The 25,909-nt window shown below is 40.7% G+C and overlaps 1 pseudogene; it reads left to right on the forward strand.

Annotated features, from left to right (window-relative positions):
* Nucleotides 1-418: 418 nt before the first annotated feature.
* Nucleotides 419-23,949, forward strand: LOC114508823 (annotated as a pseudogene).
* The last annotated feature ends 1,960 nt before the right edge of the window (nt 23,950-25,909 follow it).

Below are 25,909 nucleotides of genomic sequence, written 5' to 3' on the forward strand. Positions count from 1 at the left end.
TGGCTCTCTCCCAAGGACCCTATAGCAAACCCAGCAGCAGCCCCGGGCCTGGGGCTGCAGCCCCGGGACCACACGCTTGTCCTAGGACCCTACCTTGTTGCAGCACTCCCCTTAGGGTCTGTTCTTTGTTCTTTCGGTTCTGCCACAATCCTTGGTCCTCTATTTTCAAAAATGCTGAAATATGTTGGTTGCTTGCCTTTCTACTTCATAGGTCAGTCAGGATTTTCTCCCCGGAGCCGAGTACATTTTAAATACAATTTGGTATATCTAGCTACATGATAATCAATTAAGAAATTTAAAAATTTTTATTATGGAAAATTTCAAATATATTCAAAAGTAGAGAGAATAGAAAAACAAACCTCCATGTACCCATCACTCAGCTTCAACAGAGTGAGATGAATTGGGGAGAAGTTGAAGAATGGGGCCCACGTCTGCTGACTTGGCTACAGTGGCTGCCAGTCAGCTTCGCCTGCTCCAGTGTACCCCAGCTCCTTTTTTAAGGAACGTAATAAACTGAATTCCAGACATCTTGAACTTTCACTTGGCTTTTCTATTCTCTATAACTACCATATTGCTGTCACCCCACACATAAGGTTTTGAGATTAAAACAGGAAACAACAAAAACTTTAAAGGGCACATGCTCCCAAGGGGGTTTGTCACAGGCAGTCTTGTCAGCATAACCTCATGGATGCAAACTGTACAACAGGATGGTTACAGGTACACATTTTCCGGGCCAACCACTACAGAAAGTCAAGCAAGCATTCTTAGAAATTCCTGTCTTCTGAATATTTTCTACCACTAGATTTATCTAACCAGTTAGCTCTAGTTAGCATTTTGTCTACTTCTTGCACCCCTATCCATGGCTTCTCTCATCTGTCAGTAGCTGTCTTAATTAACAACCACCAACTAGAAGAGCACATAGGCTCAAGGCTACATTCAGGATTCCATCTGTCAATTGAAATAAAAAATACAGGACCTATAGAGTGAAAAGGGAATTAATTGGTTGATTTAAAGAAAGAACACCAAGTTTATAATATTCTGTGTCCATTCTTATGCCCACCCTCTGTCCCACTGAGTACCTAAGCTCTCCAGCCTCCCCCATTCCTCTTTTGGAACACATGGTCCCTCCCCTCCTCCATCAGCGTACCAGCCACTATTTATCCTTCCCCTGAACGTACACTACATGTCATACCTTGGGAGCCCTCCTGTGTAGATATTTAACATGACATGTGGCTCATCTCCCTGTCCCAGGAAGTGAGGTTCTAGGTGCAGGTTCCTGTATCCCCTCACACATCTGTACCCCACAGAGCTTGGCACAGCCTCAGGAGGGGGTCAGTTGCTCTTCAGGAGGTGAATGAGCTTGCGATTTTTCAGGAACTGATTATTCTCAATTCGGATTGCCTATTCCCTCCTTTCTGCAGCTCATGCATGGCATTGGCACTGAGTTTCTGTGGCTAGGTGTTGGCAAGAGAAAAGATGGGACAGACCATGGACACCACTACTGCCTCTAGGAAGGTTGGACTTTTGGTAGTGTGTTTGGATTCTCTGTGCTTTTAGCTGTTTTCTGCTGTCATTCATAAAACCACATTCCTGAGCTCTGAGAACGCCCTGGCAGTGGTTGTCAGAAGTAAACGCCCTGGCAGTGGTTGTCAGAAGTTGTGTCTTCAGGAATGGGATGGATTCACATTCAGCTGGGAAAATTCACCAAGGCCAGTCTGTCAAAACAGAAGTAAAAGAAGCCATAGATATCCAAGGCAGGTCTATGGGAGTGGTTCCCAAACTGTGTGCAATAGAGCCACTGAGTTGGTGTGGCTCCTCTTCCAGGGAATTCTGATGTCGCTGGGCCTGCAGCCACATTTTGGGAAATGCTACTTGGTTATTGGATTCTCTGTTTTTCTGAAAGTGGCAAGAATGCCAAGAGGGCACTCATATTTTTGTATGCCTACCCTATGTTGAACTGCCTTCCATATATTGTAGTACTGAATCCTTACACCACCCACTAGGGAGAGATTTTCTACAGCTGAGCAAACAAAGTTCCTCAAGGCCAAGTGATAAGTGATGAGCCTGGGATCATTCATGGTGAGCTTCCTTCCCAGCCCAGGTTCCTTCCATTACTGTTGTTGCTAGTGATAAAGAGAAATGTTTCCCACGGGGTGGGGTCCACACTGAGGGGTCATAGGAAATTCCCTATATACCTATTCATTCATAGAAAAGCCCTAAATCCCCTCAAGTTACTCAGTGAGACAAGTGTTCCCTTTTTAATTCTTTCTTTTATTTTTTCTACCTGGGGACATCTTAGTTTGGTGCTGGTATATCCCTAATACCTTCCTAACACTCTCTGATTCCCCTTTTAAACAAAAAAAGGCCTTCAGCAATTATCTGTTGGGAACCGCCCTGCCTGGTTTCAGGACATGTAACCACCTCCCCCCCACCCCCGATGACTAAGGCTGAGTGAGCGACCTTTGGACCATAAGTCACTAAGGAGACAAAGCTTATCGCTGTGGCAGGAGCACTGCTTCTGCTCCTTTTTCCATAACTGGGCCCCAATGCTTGATCAGTTAGCCAATGACGGGTAAGATTCCCCAAGGGGGGAATGACCTAAGACAGACATGATCACATGGAGGCTCCAGGGAAGGACTTGGGCGCTGTAGAGAAAGGGGGTGATGTACCCTCGCCCCTCAGCTTTGACAAAGCCTGAGTCCTCATTCTGCCTTTGAGAAGTCTCCTAATCTCTTGGCTGCCTTGCCTCCTCTGCCAGACTTAAGCCTGAAACAATGACAAAGGGCAGTACAGCCCTGTGTTGGAAATGGTGGGCTCCCCGGGTAATCAGGCCTGAGAAAGGATATGTAGAATCCTATGAAACCTGCTTTGTTGAGAATGCTCTTAATTAGATGTTAAAGGCCCAGGCAAGAAATGAGTTTGGTCCCTTAAGTTTTGTAGCTTTTTAGGTGATAGACCCTGACTCAGAATGAGCCCTAATAATTCTTTGAATGCTATCTATTGTTTGATCCTAACTGCCTGACAACGATTAATAAGCTGTATCTGTATTCCTACCCCAAAAATCTAATAAAAGCCTGTCTAGGCAGGGGCACAGGGTGCTTTCCTCTTGAGAGAGTGACTGTGCCATCCCTTTTCCTCCACAGGACTCGGTAGTCCATGTGAATTTCTCCAGTGTCTCAACCATAATGCCATGGACACTGCTGACTGGTGTCTGCATCACTCATCTATATCTGTAAAACTTTAGTCTTGTTTTGTTTTCTTAGTATTTATATTCTCTTCCTTTTATGGCAAATTAAATTTGTTGTACACTTATGGTAGTGCTATAACCTTTTCTCTTAAAGTAACTTACATAAAAAGGATTAGTTTAATTAAGGACAAATTTGGTAAATAAAAGTATAAGCTCAAGTGCTGGATAAACTAGATGGCCACATGCAAAAGAATGAAGTAAGATTCCTTCTTCATACAAAACTAATTCAAAATTATTCACAAATATATGAGTTATAATATAAAACCCTTATAAGAAAACTTAGAAGTAGATTTTTAGACATTGGCTAGGCAACATTTTTTAACTATAAAGCCAAAAGCATAAGCAATAACAAGTGAATAAATTGAACTTCATCAAAAGTAAAAACATTTGTGCTACAAATAATATCATCAAGAAAATGAGAAAACAACCAACAGAGTGGGAGAAAATATTTGCAAATTATATATTGTATATGGGACCTGTATTCCAGATATGTAAAGAACAACTTACAACTTACTAAAACAGAAATTAACAAATGGACAAAAAATCTGAATAGGTATTTCTCCAAAGAAGATACAGAGCCCTGGCTGGTGTCACTCAGTGGATTCAGTGCCAGCCTGTGAACCAAAAGGTCACTGGTTTGATTCCCAGTCAGGGCACATACTTAGGCTGCAGGCCAGGTCCCCAGTGCAGGGTGTGTGAGAGGCAACTGCTCAAGATGTTTTCCTCACACATCAGTGTTTCTCTCCCTCTCTTTCTCTTTCCTTTCCCCTCTCTCTAAAAATAAATAAATAAAATATTGTTTTAAAAAAGAAGATGCACAAAAGGCCAATCATAAGCATGTGAAAAAAGGCTTGATAGTATCAGGGAAATGGAAATGAGGTACCATTTCCCACCTACTAGAATGGCTAATAAAAAAGAAGTAATAACAAGTATTAGCAAAGTTATGGAGAAACTGGGAGACTGACACTTTGCTGGTGGAAATGTAAAATGGTGCTGCTGCTTGGGAAAACAGTTTTGGCAGTTCCTCAAGATGTTAAATATAGAGTTGCCATTTAACCCAGTCATTTCACTCGTAGATTAATAAAAACATTTGTACATGAATGTTCATAGCAGCTCATAATGAGAAAAAAGTAGAGATAACACAAATTTCCATCACCTGATGCATGTATAAGTAAAATGATGGTTAATTTGATGTGCCAATATGGTTGGGCTATGGTCAAACATTATTCTAGTTGTTTCTTTGGAACTTTTTTTTTATAATTTAACATTTTATTGGTGAACTGTGAGTAAAGCAGATTACCCTTCATAATGTGGGTGGGCTTCATCCAATCAGCTAAAGGCCTGAATAGGACAGAAGACTGACCTCCCTCAGGTAAGAAGGAATTTTGCCAGCAGACGACCTTTGGGTTTGAACTGAAACTCTTCCCTGGGACTCCAGCCTGCCAGCCCCTTCCATCTGATTTTGGACTTGCCAAGCCTACAATCACACGAGCCAATTCCTTAAAAATAAGTAATCTCTCCCTCTCCCTTCCCCTCTCCCTCTCCTCTCCTCTCTCTATACATACACACACATAACCTATTGGTCTTACTTCTGTGGAGAGCCCTGACTAATACAGTGGTAAATGCATATAATGGAATATTATTTAGTAATAAAAGGAAATGAAGTACTAATTCATGTTATAACATGGATTAACATTGAGAACATCACATACATGAAAAATCCAGTCACATATGTTATGATTTTATTTATATGAAATGTCCAGAGTAGGTAATCCATAGAGACATAAAGTAGATGAATAGTTCCTTAGTGCTGGGGAGTAGGAGTGGAAAAATAGGGAGTGACTGCTAGTAGGTATGGACTTTCTTTTGTGGGGGATGAAAATGTCCTAAAATGAGATTATATTATCATTGCACAACTCTGTGAATATACCAAAAACATTGAATTGTACACTTTAAATGGTGAATTATATCTCCATACAGCTATTTTTTTAAAGTACAGGTTGTAACTGGATATAACAAAGTTCATAGCCTGAGTCTAGAAATGTCTGAAGCAGGGAAACACAGAATGGGAGACTGACATTCCTCAGGATAGCTCATGTAACTTCCTGGAGACACACTGTCTGTACATGTTTCCTTTTTATTCACTGTTGTGTTATTCATAATCACAAGAAAATCAATCCAATTTTGGCCTAGACTGGTAGCTGTATTACTCAACCTGATTAAAAATATAAGAACAAAATATAGGTTAGCTTATGAAATAAGAGGTAGGGAAGCTGATGGATGCTAAAGAAGGAATCTACAATGCACAGTGGACCACTGCCTGGAAAGAGTAAGGAAATTTATGTCATGAGGGAGGTTTATGTGATATTTCACATTATGAGTGTTTCCATCATTGCACAAAGAGCCTAAGCTGCTTCTCATCCCACATGGAGACAAACCAAGACATGGGGGCTGGCTGCACATCCGGTATCCCTAATTGTCTTTGAAAGTCAGTGTGCCTCAGATTTTTGAGAAAGTGGTTGCCAATATACTTCTGAGTGGCCACAGTCCATTTTCTCAAAAAATAAAACTTTTTAAAAGAATGGATTAAGCATGAAAATAAGTTCACTGGGGTTCTACATGTAAGAAACACTTGCTGCCTTGACTGGTGCAGCTCAGTGGGTTGAGTGTTGTCCCGCAGACTGAAAGGTCAGGGGTTCAGTCCCCAGTCAGGGCACATGCCTGGGTTGTGGGCCAGGTCCCCAGTTGGGGGTGTGCAAGAGGCAACCAACTGATCAACGGTTCTTTCCTTCTCTTTTTATCTCCCTCCCCCTCTCTCTAAAAATAAATAAATCTTTAAGAAAGAAATCCTTGCATATTAAATAAAAACATTCATTAAGTAGTCAAGCTTTCTTAGGTGCCACCCTCTTCTGAGAAATGTTTTTTTTTAATTTACAGTTTGTCTTTTTTTTTTTTGAGAAAGAAACATCATTTTGTTGTTCCATTTATTTATGCATTCATGGGTTGAGTCTTGTACGTGCCCTGACAGGGGATTGAACCTGCAACCTTGGCATATTGAGACACTGTTCTAATCAACTGAGCTACCTGGCCAGGGCTTCTGAGAACTATTGATCATGTACTATCCAACCCCTTGTAGCCTCTGTTGAATGGATAGCAAACCTTGTGAGCCTACCTCACTGGCCACAGTAGATTCCACTAGGCGAAGATATCTGATCCACATTGGGCCAATCAGACCCTCTTTCCTGGAAATCTGGGATTTGAATTTAGAGATTAGTTAATATGCTTCCTATAAGAATTCTAGAATGACTTCTAAAATTTTTTAAAATGGCAAAGGATATTATTTCTTGGGTTCCATAAATTCTTACATTTTAAAATAAAATAATATTGCTTTTCCCCCTTATCCAGTGGAATCTAAATTTATCCACTTAACATTCAATTTTTAAAAGTACTTTATTAACAGCTGGATATTTTCCATTATTCTTTTTCTCTTTAAACTTATGTTTAACTTCCAAATTCTCCATTTTTCAATCCATCACATTATATATATATTTTATCTTCACCTAAAGACACTTTTTTTCATTGCTTTTAGAGATAGGGAAAGAGAGAGAGAGAAATATTAATGTCAGAGAGTGAAAACATTAATTGGTTGCATCCCACATGTGCCCCAAATGGGGATAAAATCTGCAACCTAGGTAAGCACCCCAGCTGGAAATCAAACCCATGAACTTTTGCTTCATGAGACAATGCTCCAAACAACTGAGCAATACTGGCCAGGGCTGATCACACTATTTTACTTTTCCAGAATGAAAATACCTATGTAAATTGAAGTTAGAAATTTAAAAATTTGACTTCCAGCCAAGATGGAGGCATAAGTGGACACACTGTTCCTCCTCGCACAACCAAGATAGGGACAACAACAAACAGAATAACAACCAGAACTGACAGAAAATTGAACTGTATGGAAGTCAGACAACCAAGGAGTTAAAATAGACATGTTCATCCAGACAGGTAGGAGGGGTGGAGTTGGGGGAAGCCAGGCAGAGAGGGGTCGAGCAGCACAAAGAGCATTGGGGTCAGGTGTGTAAGACTGCAGCGGGCAGACCCTGGGTGCAAGCAGCAGCTGGCAAACCCTGGCCAAGGGGTGGCAACCAGCAGACCCAGCAAGGCTGTGATTGTGAAGCAAGGCACTGTGCACAACCCAGGATCCCAGTGCTGGGAAATAGAGCCTTGGGGCGCTGATTGAAAACACTTGTGGTGGTTGAGGTGCAGGGACAGACTCCCAGACTCACCGGAGAGTTTGATGGAAAGTCCCATGGGAATCAGCACCAGAAAGGCCCAGTTTGCTTGGGAGAAGCAGTGGAAGGGACTGAAGTCCCATGGAAAGTGGAGTAAATGCCATTTTTCCCTCTTGGACCCTGTCCCCACATACAGCGTCACAACCCAGCAACTGGGTTGCCCCACCCTGGTGAACACGCAAGGCTCCGCCCCTCATACGTAACAATCACAACCAGACCAAAAAAGAGAGAGAGAGAGAGAGAGAGATGGCTTAAACAGAAGAACAAATGAAAGCCCCAGAACCCCTCCTTTTAAGCAAACCTGAGATAGGCAACCTATCAGATGCACAGTTCAAAACACTGGCGATCAAGAAGCTCACAGAACTGGTTGATTTTGGTCACAAATTAGATAAAAAATGAAGGCTACAATAAGTGAAATGTAGAAAAATACATAGGGAACCAATACTGATGGAAAGAAAGCTGGGTCTCACATCAGTGGAGTGGACCAGAAGAAAGAAAGAAACAATCAAACAGAAAAGAATGAAGAAATAAGAATTCAAAAAAATGAGGAGAGGCTCAGGAACCTCCAGGACATCTTGAAACATTCCAACATCCGAATTATAGGGGTACCAGAAGGAGAAGAGGAAGAGCAACAAATTGAAAACTTATTTGAACAAATAATGGAGAACTTCCCCAATCTGGCAAAGGAAATGGACTTCCAGGAAGTCCAGGAAGCTCAGAGAGTCCCAAAGAAGTTGGACCCTAGGAGGAACACACCAAGGCACATCATAATTACATTAGCCAAGATAAGAATGAAGGAGAGAATCCTAGAAGCAGCAAGAGATAAGGGGACAGTAACCTACAAAGGAGTTCCCATCAGACTATCAGCTGATTTCTCAAAAGAGACCTTGCAGGCAAGAAGAGGCTGGACAGAAGTATTCCAAGTCATGCAAGGCAAGGACTTACATCCAAGATTGCTCTATCCAGAAAAGCTTTCATTTAGAATGGGAGGGCAGATAAAGTGTTTCTCAGATAAGGTCAAGTTAAAGGAGTTCATCATCACCAAGCCCTTATTTTATGAAATGTTAAAGGGACTTATCTAAGAAAAAGAAGATAAAAATCATGTATAGTAAAATGACAGCAAACTCACTATTATGAACAACCACACCTAAAACAAAAACAAAAACAAACTAAGCAAACAACTAGAACAGGAACAGAACCACAGAAATGGAGATCAGATAGAGGGTTAGCAACAGGGAAGTGGGAGGAGGAGAGAGGGGGGAAAGGTGCAGAGAATAAGTAGCATAGATGGTAGGTAGAAAATAAACAGGGGGAGGGCAGGAATAGTATGGGAAATGTAGAAGCTAAAGAACTTATGACACATGGACATGAACTAGAGAGGGGGGAATGTGGTGGGGGAGGGTGTGCAGGGGGGAGGGGCATGGAGGGGGTGATGGGACAACTGTAATAGCATAATCAATAAAATATTTTTTTAAAAAATTAAAAAATTTGCAGTGACCATAAAGCTCTCAGTATGTTAAAAATAAGTTAAATGTGCTACATATTTTCATAAGCATTCATGTACAGTAAAATTTTATTGGCCTTTTATACTCTTAGTTCATGTATGTAGTGATAAATATTGACAAATATGACATATCTTCATTTTTATCGGTTATATATTGTTTATATCTGTAATCAGTATATATAGTGAATTACTTTGTCCAAACAAGTGTGCAAAGGAGACTGTAGGTAATTTGCATTTTGTTACTCAATTCCTTGAAATTCTCTTAGTTTTATGCCAGAAATTACTTAGTAATAAATCATTAAATATTTATTTATCAGTCGGCAACTCTAGTAGCTCCTTTTAAAAACAGTAATTATTTTTGTTTATTTCATATTAATTAGGGTCTTCTTTACCTGTAGTTTGGTAAAATAAAAAGGGGAAAAATTGAGTGAATATTGTTTACAGGGCAATGGTACCTACCAGAAAGCTCTGGCACAGACATCAAGTTATCAGGTTGAACTTGAGTCCTGCTCCTGTAGATCTCAGTTTTCCAAGTTGCTATAATAATGCTGCTAACCATGACATTTTTGTTCACCCCCTCAGCACTTTCTGTCACACAATAATAATATTCCACTACAGAGAAGTAGTATTAAGCTAAGCATATTAAAAGGCCTTTACCACACCAAGGTTGTGTTTGATCCCTGATCAGGATACTTATAAGAATCGACTCACAAATGTGTAAATAAGTGGAACAACAAAACGATGTTTTTTTTTCCTCTCTCTCTCTTACTTCCTCTCTTTAATAAACAAATAAAGCACTTTATGAAAATTCTTTACCAAATAGAAAATGCATGCTTGCTATAGTGAAAGAGAATATTGATCTTTTATTGGATTTATCATTGGTGAATATGTTCTTCCATTCACTAGGTTGTCTTTCCACTTTGTTGATGGTTTTCTTTGCTGTGCAAAAAGGTCTTAGTTTGATATAATCTAATTTGTTTATTTTTTCTTTTGTTTCTTTTGCTTGAGGGGATATATCAGAAAAAATATTGCTATGAAAAATGTCAGGGATTTTACTGTTTATGTTTTCTTCTAGGGTATCAATTAAATCCATCTGATTTAGTGTGTTATTTAAGGCCACTGTTTCCTTATGGATTTTTTGTCTGAAAATTTTATCTATTGATGTCAATGGGGTGCTAAAATTCCCCACTGTAACTGTATTACTGTCTATCTCACCCTTTATGTCCATCAAAATTTGCTTTATATATTTAGGTGCTCCTATTTGGGGACATATATATTTACAAAGGTTATATCTTCTTGATTGATTGACCCCACAAAGCATTCTGTAATGTACTTCATTGCCTCTTGTCATGGCCTTTGTTTTGAAGTCTATTCTGCCTAATATTGTTATCCCAGCTCTTTTTTCCATTTCTACTGGCATAAAACATCTTTTTCTATCTCTTTATGTTTAGTCTGTACATAGGGGTCCTGGTGGCTGCCCCATCAGCTATCACCTCAGAATCACAAATCCCAGTCTTTTCTCACATGATTCGTCTGCTCCACTCTTCCTCTGCCAGATCCCAGGTTGAGTGGCTGTGAATGAGATTTTGTTGACCCTTTGAGAGGGTGGCTGTGTCTTTAGTCAACTTCTGTCTCTCCCTGGTAGACAGAATCCCTGCTGATTTTCACAGCCAGATGTTATGGGAGTGCACTTCATCCTGGCTGGGGTGCTCTGGGCTGGGGACCCCAGCATGGAGTTGAGACCCCACAGTCCTCGGGGGGGGGGGGGACCTTTGCAGCTGAGATATCCCTTCAGAATCTCAGCCACTGCCCACCTGTGGGAGCAGGGCCAGCCCTTTTTGGACTCCACTCTTCCTACGAGTCTCCCTGTGGTTTCTTCTGTTACTTGTTAGTTATAAGACTCTTTTTCAGCTAGCCTTCAGTTGGTTATTCAGGCCAATTGCTTGATATTTTTGTTGTAATTTCAATTTGGTCCTGGGAGGATGTGAGTGTAACATCAACCTACTCCATCTCTATCCTTCAACCCGCTAGTAGCTCCTTCTTTAAGCAGTGAAGTGAAAACTTCCTCATGGCCCTGGAGCAGAGGCTGTCAATGCTCCACCCATGTCTCTGAGGAAGTAAGCATTTCAGGACATGGAGATGATGTTCTACTATAATGACCTATGACTGTCCCCCTGAGATCTTTCTTTTTTGCATTAGTGTGAGGAAAACAAGTGCCAGGGAATTAATGCTCCTGAGAACAGCTTTCAGTCAGTGACAAATGAAATTCTGAACGTAAATACCCTCTGAGGTGTGTTCTACCCCAGAGTTCCCTAAGGAAGTGAGCCACGTCTCACAGAGTGGTAACTTGCTCATGAAGGCAGTCTATATAGGCTTCCTCTTCTTTCCTATCACTTCCCATTCCCCTGTTGGTGTTTCCTGGGATCACCTCCTCAATTTAGCATTTACACTCAAGTCTTATCTTGGCAATGCTTCTAGGGTGCCAGCTGTAGTGGCTTGAATTGTGATTTCCAAAAAGATATGTCCATGTCCTAACCCAGAGTACCTGTGAATGTGACCTTATTTGGAAAAAGTTTTTCTAAATGTACAAATAAAAATCTCAAGATGAGATCATCCTGAATTACCCCTGAGGAGGGGCCCTAAATCCAAAGACAAGTGGCCTTATAAGAGAAAGAAAAGGAGAAGACACAGAGATAAGTAAGGCCATGTGAAGACATATGTGGAGAGTGCAGCCACAAGCCAAGGAACACATGTAGTCACCAGAAGCTGGAAGAGGCAAGAAGAAATTTCCCCCTAGGGCCTTTGGAAGGAGCACATCCCTGTTGACACCTTGATTTTGGACTTCTGGCCTCTAGAATGATGAACAAATACATTTCTGTTGTAAGCCACAAAATTTGTGGTAATGTATGTTGTGGCAGCCACAGGAAACTCAATTTCTAGAGAGGGTGGCAGTGATGTTGCACGGCCATATAAATATACTTAATGCCACTGAACTGTACACCTAAAAATGGTTAAGGTGGTAAATTTTATGTTATGTATTTATCACAGCAACAACGGAAAAAAGGAAAGGAAATAAACTAAAAGAACAGAAGCTAGAGAGGTTTAGCCAGTGCTCAAGGGATCCCATAGACTGGGAGAGCACACACAAGGGCTTCTGTCAACTGTGATATGGCGTGGGGGTTGTGGTCAAGGTTTGGGCATTTCTAATCTCATCTTACATTTCCCAGCTGTATCCCTCAGTGGGCTTAGAAGAACAAACCAGAAAGCATCCTCACTCACTAAAACAAAACAAGCAAACATGAATTGATTTTATCTGGAATATAGCAAGCTTTTACATTCTCGAGACTTGAAGAAAAGTCCAAGTAAAACTCTTCCTGCCTCCATGTTTCCAGATATGATGGAAACATGGCTGTCACCAAAACCAGGCTGAGTTTGAGATTCCATTGAGCCTCTGATAATGATGCACTTTCTCACCTGAAAAATCTGCATAGACACATTCTCTGATGAATCCTTCTATGAGTTTGTGGACCTAGGATTTCATGTACCTGCTGTAAAAGTTGAGCAATTTCATCTACATGTATGTCTGCTACATGAGCAGCTGCCACCAGTTCAATGTCAGAGCAAACTAGGCCCTTGAGCACAGGTGCTTCTAGAAGCCCACAATCTCATAGAGGAGATACAAACACACACAGTATTAGTTGGGACTTCCCCAGTTTTAAGTGATAAAACCTAATCCAACAAAGTTTAGATTAAAAGTCAATATATTATTATATTTTTTAACTGAGAATTCCAGGGATATGGGTTTCAGGCACTGCTGGATTCAGGCTTAGAGTATCATCAGAATTCTACCTCACACCTTTGCTCTCCTCTGGATTCTTACATTTCCCTCTGGAGGCAAAGCTCAAGGTGTTCATATTAATACTAGTAATTTTAGGAGGAGAGACAAATTCTTTCTCTTCCAGGATTCAAATCAAGCTTTCAAAAAGGGCTCTGCTTGAGCCATAGACCCACCTTCTCCAAGTGGCCAGCTACACCTTGTGCTTCCTTTCAGGTGAGCAAAGTGGAGCCATGTAACTAACAACCTTAGAAGAGCAGATAAATAGAGAGGAACAGCTGGGGAGAGAAAAAGACCACACAACCCAGGGTTCCAGCTCAGGGAAATAAAGCCTCAAACCACTGATTGAAAACACCTGTGGGGGTTGAGGCACCAGTGGGAGAAACTCCCAGCATCACACGAGAGTTCATTGGAGAGACCCACAGGGTCCTAGAACGTGCACTAGCCCACCCACTGGAGAATCTGCACTAGAAGCGCCCAATTTGATTGTGGGTAGTGGAGGAAGTGACTGAAAACTGGCAGAGAGCGGAGCAAGTGCCATTGTTCCCTCTTGGACCCCTTCCCCACAAATAGTATCACAATGCATCGACATGGGTTGTCCTGCCCTGGTGAACACCTAAAGCTCTGCCCCTTACTATGTAACAGGCATGTCAAGACAAAAAAAAAATGACCCAAATGAAAGAACAGATCAAAGCTCCAGAAAAAATACAGCTAAGTGATGAAGAGACAGCCAACCTATCAGATGCACAGTTCAAAACACTGGTAATCACGATGCTCACAGAATTGGTTGAATTTGGCCGCAAATTAGATGAAAAAATGAAGGCTATGCTAATTGAAATAAAGGAAAATATAAAGGAAATTATACAGGGAACCAACAGTGATGGGAAGGAAACTGGGATTTAAATCAACGATGTGGACCAGAAGGAAGGAAGAAACATTCAACCAGAACAGAATGAACAAACAAGAATTCAAAAAAATGAGGAGAGGCTCAGGAACCTCCAAGACATCTTGAAACATTCCAACATCCGAATTATAGGGGTACCAGAAGGAGAAGAGGAAGAGCAACAAATTGAAAACTTATTTGAACAAATAATGAAGGAGAACTTCCCCAATCTGGCAAAGGAAATGGACTTCCAGGAAGTCCAGGAAGCTCAGAGAGTCCCAAAGAAGTTGGACCCTAGGAGGAACACACCAAGGCACATCATAATTACATTAGCCAAGATTAAAAATAAGGAGAGAATCTTAGAAGCAGCAAGAGATAAGGAGACAGTAGCCTACCAAGGAGTTCCCATCAGACTATCAGCTGATTTCTCAAAAGAGACCTTGCAGGCAAGAAGAGGCTGGACAGAAGTATTCCAAGTCATGCAAGGCAAGGACTTACATCCAAGATTGCTCTATCCAGAAAAGCTTTCATTTAGAATGGGAGGGCAGATAAAGTGTTTCTCAGATAAGGTCAAGTTAAAGGAGTTCATCATCACCAAGCCCTTATTTTATGAAATGTTAAAGGGACTTATCTAAGAAAAAGAAGATAAAAATCATGTATAGTAAAATGACAGCAAACTCACTATTATGAACAACCACACCTAAAACAAAAACAAAAAAAGCAAACTAAGCAAACAACTAGAACAGGAACAGAACCACAGTAATGGAGATCACATAGAGGATTATCAGCAGGGGAGTGTGAGGGGAGAGAGGGGGAAAAGGTACAGAGAACAAGTACTATAAAGGGTAGGTAGAAAATAGACGGGGAGGTTAAGAATAGTATAGGAAATGTAGAAGTCAAAGAACTTATATGTATGACCCATGGACATGTACTAAGGTGGGGGAATGTGGGTGGGAGGGGGTGTGCAGTGTGGAGGGGAATAAAGGGACAACTGTAATAGCATAATCAATAAAATATATTTTTAAAAAACAGGAATTTTTTTTTAAAAGGCACCTACAAGGTATGGGAAGGAAATCCATTTACCAACCCTAGAACACCTGCTAAATAGTAGGGGCACTGCAGGAACTCTCTCCAGTGTTGCCATTTGTTACACTTTCCCTGAGTCTTGATCAATCAAGCAGGAGCACAATCCATGTACTCTAGCCAGCCAGCCAAGGCTGCCCCAGTGTTCCCCAAGACCCAAGTCCACACCAGCTTCATGGTTTGTCCCCAGGACTCCCTTTGGCTTTCACCTGTTCTAGCTACAGCTGTCAACCACAACCCAGCTTGTCCCCAGGCCTTCTCATAAAAAAAAAAGACTAACATTTAAAGAAGTTGGAGCACAAAAAGATCATGCTGATAATTTTCTGTCCCATGTTTTGGCATGCCTTTAGTTTTCTCCTATCTACAGAGACTTGGCTTTGAAATAACACCAGGATTCAGTTTCAATTCTATTGTTATTATTTTTGTCACAAACATCTGATAGCCTTGGTTTTTGTGAATTCTTAGCTTCTTTGTCACATTATCAAATGGAGCGTGTACAAAGTCTGTCCAGAAGGTATCCAGCCATGTAGTATGAAAAAGAGACATTTATTGAAGAAGATACAAGATACAAGAAACATTGTATATAGAACAATGACACCTCAGTCCTCTTCAAAGTAGGCACTTTGGTACCTCACACAGTTCTCCAAATTACCGTCAGCCGCCCTGTTGTATTTTCCTGAATCTCATCAATGGTCTGAAATTTCTTCCCTTTCAAAGGTGATTTTAGTTTTAGGAAAAGCCAGAAATAGCTGGTTGCCAAATCTGGGCCATAGGGGGGCTGAGTCACCCGAGTAATTTTATATGTCACCAAAATACTCTGCACGAGATGTGACTGGCAGCTTCATCACGCATTGTTGTGATGAAGCTGTCAATCACCAGTTGCCCATAGCTGTGGCCTTCTGAATCATCTGAAGAGTTTTCATGGAGGAATGTTCAAGCTTAACGCAAGATTTGATGCGGATTTGTTTCTCTACTGGCTCAGTCATATTGCATGCGTCATCCATGCAGCACACATGCTCACTCAAAAGTGTCTACTGCCCCCACTAACTAGTAAAATGAGGTTATCATTGATCACACATGTGCATCCAAGTCCACTCTCCTCTGCTGCCAGGTTACATCAATGTTGCACAAATTGTTCTCATTGTATTAACAATGTCTTGACTTTTCCTGGACGGACCTCATATATGAGAACACTATGCCAATGATAAAAATCCTAGAAAATGTAAGCTGCTTTTGTTATTAAAAGTTTGGAAATGTCATAGTCTTTAACTTATTCTCGTGATATAAGGGAAGTCCTTAAAGGAATCTAGTGTGTTCTTAGCTTGCTTCCCTTTCTATCTAGCCCCTCCCTAGAGAATTTATTTATTTATTTGTTACTGGGGGTGAAACAGACCTGAAAGAACATGGAATATAGGCATGCTAAATACATATTAACACTTAATTAGTATCTTTTTTAAAAAAAGACTTTATTTATTTATTTTTAGAGAAAGGAGAAGGGAGGGAGAGAAACATCAATATGTGGTTGACTCTCCTGGCCCACAACCCAGGCACATGCCCTAGACTGGGAATTGAACTGGCAACCCTTTGGTTTGTAGGCGGGTCCTCAATCCACTGAGCCACACCAGCCAGGATTTAATATTTATTTTTATGCATCGTGACTTCACACCTTAGCACAGCTCATTTCTCTCTCTCTTTTTTCCTTTTTATTTAGTTTATTGGGGTGACACTGGTTAACAAAGTTATACAGGTTTCAGGTGCACAATTCTACAACACATTATCTATGCAATGTTGTATGTGCTCACCACCCCAAGTCAAGTCTCCATCCATCATCATTTATACCCTCCTCCACCATACCCTTCTTCATCTCCCCCAACCCCCTCCCTTGACAATCACCACACTGTTGTTTGTGTCTATGAGTTTTTTCTTTTTTGTTCAATCTCCCCAGCTTCCCTCCCTGCCACCAACAGCTAGGACAGTCATTTATGAAAGGTTCTGGGCTGACTTTCTCACTCAACTTTATTTTCAGTGGACCTCAGGTGGACCTAGTTGAACTCATCACCTTGGGTTTACTTACCACTCTCATCAGTGATCCACGCTTGAACCTCTTCTATTTATTTACTTGTGTGTTTATTTGTTAAAAATATAATGAACATCATGAACTCACTATCCAGTTAGGGAACGAACACACTGACAATGACTTAACATCTTCTACATGCTCCTGCCCTACCCTGTTTCCTTCCTGCTTCCTCCCACTTACATAGCCGGGATTCTGAATTTTTGTGTTCTTATCCATTCTTGATTTAAAACATTTTTATCATTCTTATATGAATGTAGACAATATAATGATTAATTTTAATTATGTTTGACATTTATAAAAAGGATATCATGCTGTATATAGTCTTCTGGGTTTTTTTTCTCATTATGTAGTAATAGTTTTCTATTCCTAAGAGTCATTCTTTTTTTTTGTGGGCTGCTGTGAGTCATTTATCTTTATTGCAGTATAGTATTTCATTGTGTGACTACACTAGCATTTATTTATCTGGCTTCCTAGACACCAAAGATTAGGCTTTCACATTTCTTGCTGTAATTAACAGCACTATGATGGGTATGCTCATACATGGTTCTCTCTCAGTGCACACCTCCTGGGGTTGTCCTCGGTTTATACCCAGGAGTGGAATGCGGGTTAGTTGTAGGGTGTACGAATATTTAACTTTGCAAGATAATCCCAGACTATTTTCCAAAGTCTTTGTAAAAATGTATACTTTCACTAGGCTATTGATCTATCCTCTTCAGCACTTGGTATTGCCAGATGTAAACTGGCACCCCTTTATGGTCTTAATTTGCTTTTCTGGAATTACTTATAAGGAATGCAACAAATGGAACAGGAGAAAAATTATTATTCATGTGAAAAGTAAATCAGACATGCAAATGAACTCGAGATGGATTAAGGATTCAAATGTCAAAAGCAAAACTCTCAGAAGAAAATACGGGTGACTATCTTTAGATTTTGAGGGTAGAGAAGGGTTTCTAAAATATTGGACACAAGAAAGCCCATTATAAAATAGATGTGTGATGAGTCTGACTATATTAAAATTAAAAACTTATAGTCATCAAAAGACATGTTAAAGAAGGTGAAAAGATAAGCGACAAACTGAGAGAAGATATATCACATACAACAAAGAATCTATATCAAGAATATGTAAAAAAACTCCTACAAATCAATAAGTAAAACAAGTCAATAGAAAAATAGGCATAAGACATAAGTGAACATTTCACAGAAAACATAAAGCCAATACTCATATGGCAAGAGACTGAAATTCTTGAATTTTAACAGGCATCTTTTGAGGGAAAATAGGATACTTCAAAAGCATAGCTTCAGGTCCTGGCTGGTCAGCTCAGATGGTTAGAGCAGCATCCCAATGTGCCAAGGTTGGAGGTTCAATCCCTGGTCAGAGCACATGCAAGAATTTGCAAGAATCAACCAATGAATACATAAATGGGTGGGGGGGAAAGTTGATCTCTCTCTCTTTCTCTCTCTCTCTCTCCTTCCCTCCCTCTCTAAAATCAATAAAAAATATAAAGGAAAACATAGCTATAATGGTCTTCTTCCAGGCTAAGAAAAAATTAACATCTAGAAAATGAAATGCAAACTTAAACATTATTTCAATATTCCAGGAAAATCAACTAAAATGAAAGGAAAGTGGATTGTTTACTGGTGTATTTTTAAGTTTACTCTCTGACTTTAGTTACTCCTGTTGCCTTACACTCAACAATGGTACTCCTGTTGCTGGCACTCAGCAATGGTTAATACATTGATTGATTGACTATGCTTGATTTTCTGTAAGCCTAACTTTGATTTCTTTGAGACTCAGAGCATATGGGCACATAGTTTTAAGACATTAATAAACATTATAAAATGTGATCTTCTTTCTCTGAATTCTGTGCCCTGTTGACTATAAGAATAAAGCATCCACTTAAAGGAAGAAATCAGATTTAATCTAAAAGACACAATACAGCTATGCAGAGCCCAGACCCTGTAGTCGGAAACAAAGTGCTTAGTAAGCATTGCTAGGGAGAATCAGAGCACAAAGGAGGATGGGAATACCCCAGGCTCCTGCACAAACCTAGAAATCAAACAAATGTGCTCTCACAAAACAGGCACTACATTGTAAGGTGCCCTCAGCACTGCTTTAATAAAAGTGACGTTTCAAAGAGTAGTTACTTCTTTAGTATCAGCTTGTTAAAATGTGAGCTTATAGTATTTTTTCAGGGAAACTACTCAAAATATTACTATTTCTGAAGATTGGTCTGTAGAAGAGTATGTAAAGGAAATTAACTTGTGATAATATTACTTGTGTTTTCTGCAGAAAGTTCTACTCTAATTGGTATAATTGCTGTGTTGTAATTTGAAAATGCACACTAAAAGACTTAGAATTTTATATTTTTTAACTCAGTAATTTTGAATTTATTCTATGAATATATGTATGAATGTATTCTAAGGAAGCAATCATGGATATGCTTAAAGATGTGGCTACTAGACTACTTATCAAAGTATCTTCTACAAAAGTGAAAAAGTGAGCACAATTAAATGTTAAAAATGAGGAATTGATTAAATTGCAATTTACCTACTTACCCATTAAAATGAAAGACAACATTTGAAGACATGGAAACTAATCATACGGTTATGGGTTATAAGCAGTATATAGAATTTAAGATATAAAATATAAATACCATAAGATATATACACTATTTAAAATATACAGCAATGAATGCCTAAAGAAAACAGACTGAAAACAAACCAACGAGAGAAAGAGAAAAGGCAGCACAAATGGCCAGAGAGCCATAGGACGGCACAGATTCCAGGTAGAATAGCAGAGGTAGAAAGCTTAGGAGTAAAAACACAAACACAAACACAAACAACTTAGGAAAATATCAGTTTGAAGGAATGAAAGATTCCAACAGTAAAAATAAAACAGGACAAAAATTGGAGCTGTGTTGTCAGCCGATGGGTTCTTGGCTGAGACCTCACTTTGGTTTCAGAGTCCAGGACAATGTAAACCTGAGTCATTAACTACGTGCCTGTTATACTTAAGTTGCAGCTTGTTTCATTGATGGAAATTTCCTACACTTTTTTATAGATTTTAGGTTATTGAAACTTGATGTCTTCCTCAGAAATGAAATCGGTTTAGGTTTTACATAGCCAGCATTGCTGAAGAAATTGTACTGCCATTATGATATGTTGACCTCATTTGATATTTTAATTGAAAACATATTGCTGCCTTATGAGCATCTCAAACATAATGAAGCATTTAGAGATGTTCTTTTTTAGGGTATGAGGGACTGAGTTAATTCTCTCATTTGGGCCATTTGGTTAGTTCATCATCTCGGAACATAGGATTTTGCTTGGTTATTGTGCATTGCTGGTGCTGATTGAGGACTGGACCCCTTTCTACCATGTTATTAAATTTTTCCTGCTTTTGGTACAGTTCTTACTTTTCCTGGATTTGTTTCACTAACTTGTGGATTTCCACTCATTATTTACACAAATTTTAAAAGAACTATGCCTTATAAACCAACATATATTTAAAAGGAGATACAAACATCCATGTATATTAATAAATGTAATTTTTTACAACTACCTTTCTATACATTTTTTTAAAGCAAGGATCAATTAACATTTTTAATAAAGTAATTTACTTTTTCTTTAAAGATTTTCTTAAGATTTTATTTATTTATTTTTAGAGAGGGAAGGGAGGGAGAAAAAGAGAGAGAGAAACATCAATGTGTAGTTGCTGGGGGCCGTGGCCTGCAACCCAGGCATGTGCCCTGACTGGGAATCGAACCTGCAATGCTTTGATTCTAAGCTCGAGCTCAATCCACTGAGCTACACCAGCCAGGACTCCTTTCTATACATTTTATATTGACTTTTTTTCTGTTGAGCATCATAACAAACTCACAGATGCTCAGAGACTCACCCAGCTCAATTAAGATTAGTTATACAATGGTTCTCGAAGTACGGTCACTGGGCCAGCAGCAGCAGTGTCACCTGCAACCTGTCAGAAATATGGATTCTTGGGCCCTCTTCCAGGCCTACTGAATCAGAGGCTCTGGAGGGCTCAGGTGTGTTTGATGCACTCTCAGATGTGAGGACAACTGACTTACACTGCATGTGAAGATGCTGATATGTACAATGTCCTTACATGGCCAGTGGGAGCCTGCTCTGAGTTACTTAACTACAGATATTTTTAAAAAGCATCTTTGCTTTCTGGAAACAAGATATTCCAGATTCAAAGTGGTTTTTCCCCTTCCCTAAGACAGTCAATCAGCAGCTCTCCAAGGAGTCCCTTTTCCATTTAATGAAATTAGAGAACAAAGTCCTAACAAGATCCAATGAACAGCTGTTGGGTTGGGCCACACTTAGTGAGAGAGCTTGAAGTTTCTGTACTCACACTGACCTTTTTCTCCTACTTAGCATAAATTACTATATTTTACTTATAGTGTTGTTACAGAGCAGACCTAAGCGGGGTGTGTGTGTATGATATACTATTACTGAAAGGACCCCCCTTTTTTCTCCGGGGCTCTCCCCATTAGGTTTGCTTTGCCCGCCACCAGAGGAAAGACATCTCTCAATGCCAGAGATTTGTGAAAAGGCAAGGAATTATTTATTTAAAAGCTATACAGACTTAGAGTAGTGACTTAATGTCTTTGTTAAAATATTAAAGTCCTTTAGAATACCCATAGACACACACAGTCCTTCCTTCTGCCTCTGCCCTAATCTGGGCTACCATATCATATCTCAGGAAAAGAAGTAGAAGTCCGTGATTCAGGCTCTTGGTACCATCAGCTGTGTTGCTGCCATGATCTCCAGTTAATCCAAAGTCATGTGGCACCTTCTCATGGCCTACCAGCAAAAGTCCTTTTACCTCTTTTCTTCCAGCAAAGTCTCTCCTGCTGCCTAAACCATGTGGGAAAAGCGAGCATCCCAAAGCCACAGGGTTCCCACTCTGCCAAAGCTGCATGATTCTCCCTGGTATGGCTGCCGCACCTGGGTTTAAATCCCAGAGCCAATCTTCCTCTGCAGCCCCATTTCCGACTCCTCCTCCAATCAGTTATACCTGTTAGCATTCCTGTACTCTTCCAGCTTTTCTGGGCTGCCATAGTAAGTCTAGGCAGGTGTGGCCCCATGGCATGGAGCCAATCATCTCCAAGCTCTCACACAGGTGCTGTGTCCAGGGGAGTTGCCTCCCATTTACATCTTGGGTGGAAATCACTTCCATCCCCCTGGCTCAAAGCATGGCCACAGCTATGTAACATATCTATGAAACCAGTTAAAGGTTATAGACATGTTAAATGATCATGCCAGAGGCTAGCTGCAAAGCTGTTGCTGTAAGAAACAGCTCTGAATGGCCCTGCTCCATGTGTCCCATTCCCCAGCTCAGACTTGTGTGGGGGGTGGTGAGGACATCCTATATATTTTTCTAATATTTCCTGGACACCCTGAGTTCTGGATCCCATTCCAAGTCCCTATTTGGGAGCCCCCTCTTGACTGCCCCCAGTTCCAATGTGAGGTTTTATTGAACACTAAAATTTTCTACTTTGTTGACAGCATAGAATTTATTTTCATTGTTTTTTTTCTTGCAATATTACCCAAACTCTTAATTTAAAAATGTTTCAGTTAGACTACATTTCCTTCTCAAAAGGTAATCCTGACGGCTGCTTCAACCTGAGTCTCGGGTTCTTGCCTTCCTCCCTGAATATAAACTTCAGCACCCACTCCAGCTTCTCCACTAAACTACCGGACCCTAGGTTCCATGCAGTTGCTCAGCCACCAGGTTGGCTGGTCAGCAATGTGTACAGTGTCTATGGAGGCACTGGAGGCCCGGGTTCCTGGATCTCCATGTCCCACTCCACCGGTATGCAGGGTGACTGGGGATCCCGGGGACTGGCTGCAGGGATGACTGGGGGCCTGGCAGGCATAGGAGGCACCTAGAGCAAGAAGGAGGCTAGGCAATGCCTGAATTACCTCCTGGCCTCCTTCCTAGAGAGGGTGAGAAACCTAGAGGCTGGAGAGTTTGGAACACTTGGAGAAGAAGGAGCCCCAGGTTGGAGATTGGGGACATGATTTCAAGACCATGGAGAACCTGAGGGCTCAGATCTTTGCAAGTTCTGTGGACAATGCCCATGTCGTTCTGTTGATTGACAATGTCCATCTTGCTTTTGATAACTTGAGAGTCAAGTATGAGACAGAGCTGGCCACGTGCCCGTCTATGGAGAGTGATATCCATGGACTTGGAAAGGTCACTGATGATATCGGTATCACTTGGCTGCAGCTGGAGACAGAGATCAAGGCTCTCAAGGAGGAACTGCTCTTCGTGAAGAACAACAAGGAGGAAGTAAATGATCCACAAAGCCAGATTGCCAACTCTGGGTTGACCATGGAGTTGGATGCCCCCAAATCTCAGGACCTTGGCAAAATCATGGTGGACATCCAGGCCTCGTATGATAAGATGGCTCAGAAGAACCCAGAGGAGCTAGACAAGTGCTGGTCCCAGCAGACTGAGGAGAGCACCACAGTGGTCACCTCTAAGACCGATGAGATAAGAGCAGCAGAGATGACACTCACAAGAGCTAAGACATATGGTGCAGTCCTTGGAGATCGACCTGGATTTTATGAGAAATCTAAAGACCAGTTTGAAGCATAGCCTGAGGGAGTGGAGACTCGCTATGCCAGGCAGATGGAACAGCTCAACGGGATCCTGCTGCACCTGGAGTCAGCGCTGGCCCAGATGTGGGTGGAGAGACAGTCAGGCACAGGAGTAGGAGGCTTTGCTGAACATCAAGGTCAAGCTGGAGGCTGAGATCACCATCTATCACCACCTATTGGAAGAAGGGGAGGACTTAAATCTTCGTGATGCCATGGACAACAGCCACTCCATACAATCCATCCAAAAGACCACCACCCGCAGGATCGTGAACGGCAAAGTGGTGTCTCCAGTCAATGACACCAAAGTTATGATGCGTCAAAGGCAGCAGAAGTGGGGCACTCCTTGGGGGTACAGAAGGCCAATAAAAAGTTCAGAGATCACTGAACATTTTCTTTAAAAAGGTCACCCTGAATAGTATTTCATGAGGATGAATGTATCTTGTAGGGAGAGGTGGAAATAGTCTGACAATGAATTCCTTCTCCCACTTAGAGTGTGGTGGTGAGTGGGGGCGGGTCATGAGAAGTGTTGCTTCTACATCCCTGGGAACCCCTGTAGCTGGTCTGTTGTTGTTTTTTTTTTAACTGTTGAAAATGTATCATTGCCTTATTTGTGTATCATTGCAATTAGTATGGTCATCTCGAAGCTTCCTCTACCAGAAGATTCTGGTGAAGGATACTATTCAGAAGGGAAGGAAATTTTGCATTTTTCTCTATACTTCTCCCCATAAATCCTTGTTTTTGTTTTTGTTCATTTATTAATTCCTAGTAATGTAGGAACCTGTGTTAGGACACAGGGAAGAATAATCTTATTGGAATACAGAAGATGGAGAATCCACTGTCTAGTCCTCAGAAGGTCATGATTACCACGTGATTACCACCATGATTTACCACTTCACACCTACAATAATGTTCTCCAACCCCAACCCAAGTAAGGTACTTATCCTCAATAAACTCTGGGTAGTGGGGAGTGGCAGGGGAAGACAAGTGTCAGATGAGGATCTGGCCCATTCTGAAGAATTTTAGATTTTATTGTATCTTTTTTCTTCTAATAGTGGTAGAAATAATCTCTTGCATTAATAGATTGTTAGTTTTATTTTCTTCTAATAATGTTGGACTATATATTTGAACTAGGTGATCTTTATCTGAGCAGATTTAACTAACACACTTACAAGATAATCAAGCACAGAAGTTAATAATCCTCTGTGGTGCAAGGAAGAAATTAGCTTTCACTTTCCAGGTAGATTTACTAAGCCAGTCTCCAGACTTGGGAGTGTTAGTTGTACAACCGTGGAGAGCAACACTGGGGGGAAATGTGCAGACAAAGGACATGAACTTGCCCTCAGGAAGGATGGCTTGCTTCAGATTTGCCTGAAAAATGATTCCAAGTGTGATCTTTGAAATTCAATTAACCTCTTTGTGGCTCAGCTTCTTGGTTTACTACGGTTGGCAAAAATTTGATCTTCCTTAACCCACTAGCAATGTCGTACTAGATACGAGACAGATTTGAGTTTTCAGAAGACAGTGTAAGAAAAAAGCATATTGCATAAATGTTTTTATTTGCTAATACATTTGTAAATAAATTTGTAAACGCAACCATTTTACATTTGTAGCACACCGATGGTTTATAAAGGATTTTTGCATGTGTCATCTTATTTAAATATCCCCAAAGCTTAAAAGGCCAGGTTGTTTTCCTTAAATAAAGGAAGTTGAGACTCAGAAAGGTTCCAGGTCCTGCCCATGGTACACAGCTTGTTTAACAGCAAGGCAAGTAAGTACCAGAGTCCCGGTCTTCTGACTGCTAGTTCACTGAGTGCTTTTTCCATGAACCAACTGCATCTTCATTGTTACTGTGACTAATTAGGGGATATATATGGTATTCATTCATGTACTCATTCACTCATTCAAATGCAAATTAAGTATATACCATGTGCCAGCACTAGAGAAAAAAACATCTCTGACATACTTTACAGCTTGCAAAGCTAGTTCAGGTTGTAAAGAGAGTGCTAGCTCATTTCTAGCATTTGAAGTTCTTTCTCTGTGACCTTAGGATGCTACATTTGGTCAGAGAGTAGATTGAGGCCCACATTCCTTTTCCTCCCTATTGAATTATGCTTGTGGTTTGAATTACTCTGAAATTCCTCACTTGTAATCAAATGAGGTAAGTGGTCCTTGAAAGGGCTGTAGGTTGTGGGTATGATGGGGTTGGGGGCAACATTGCTGAAGAGAGCAGAGAAAGCAGATCCTTGTCCTGGAAGTGGATTTCTGTGGATGGCTCTCTTCTATTTTTGCTCCCCAGATGGTGGCAGCAAAAAGTTGTAGAACCAGCTGTAGGGAAGCTTCTGTTTGGAAAGTGCCTGA

The sequence above is a fragment of the Phyllostomus discolor genome, chromosome 11 (genome assembly GCF_004126475.2).
Source record: "Phyllostomus discolor isolate MPI-MPIP mPhyDis1 chromosome 11, mPhyDis1.pri.v3, whole genome shotgun sequence".
NCBI lineage: Eukaryota > Metazoa > Chordata > Mammalia > Chiroptera > Phyllostomidae > Phyllostomus > Phyllostomus discolor.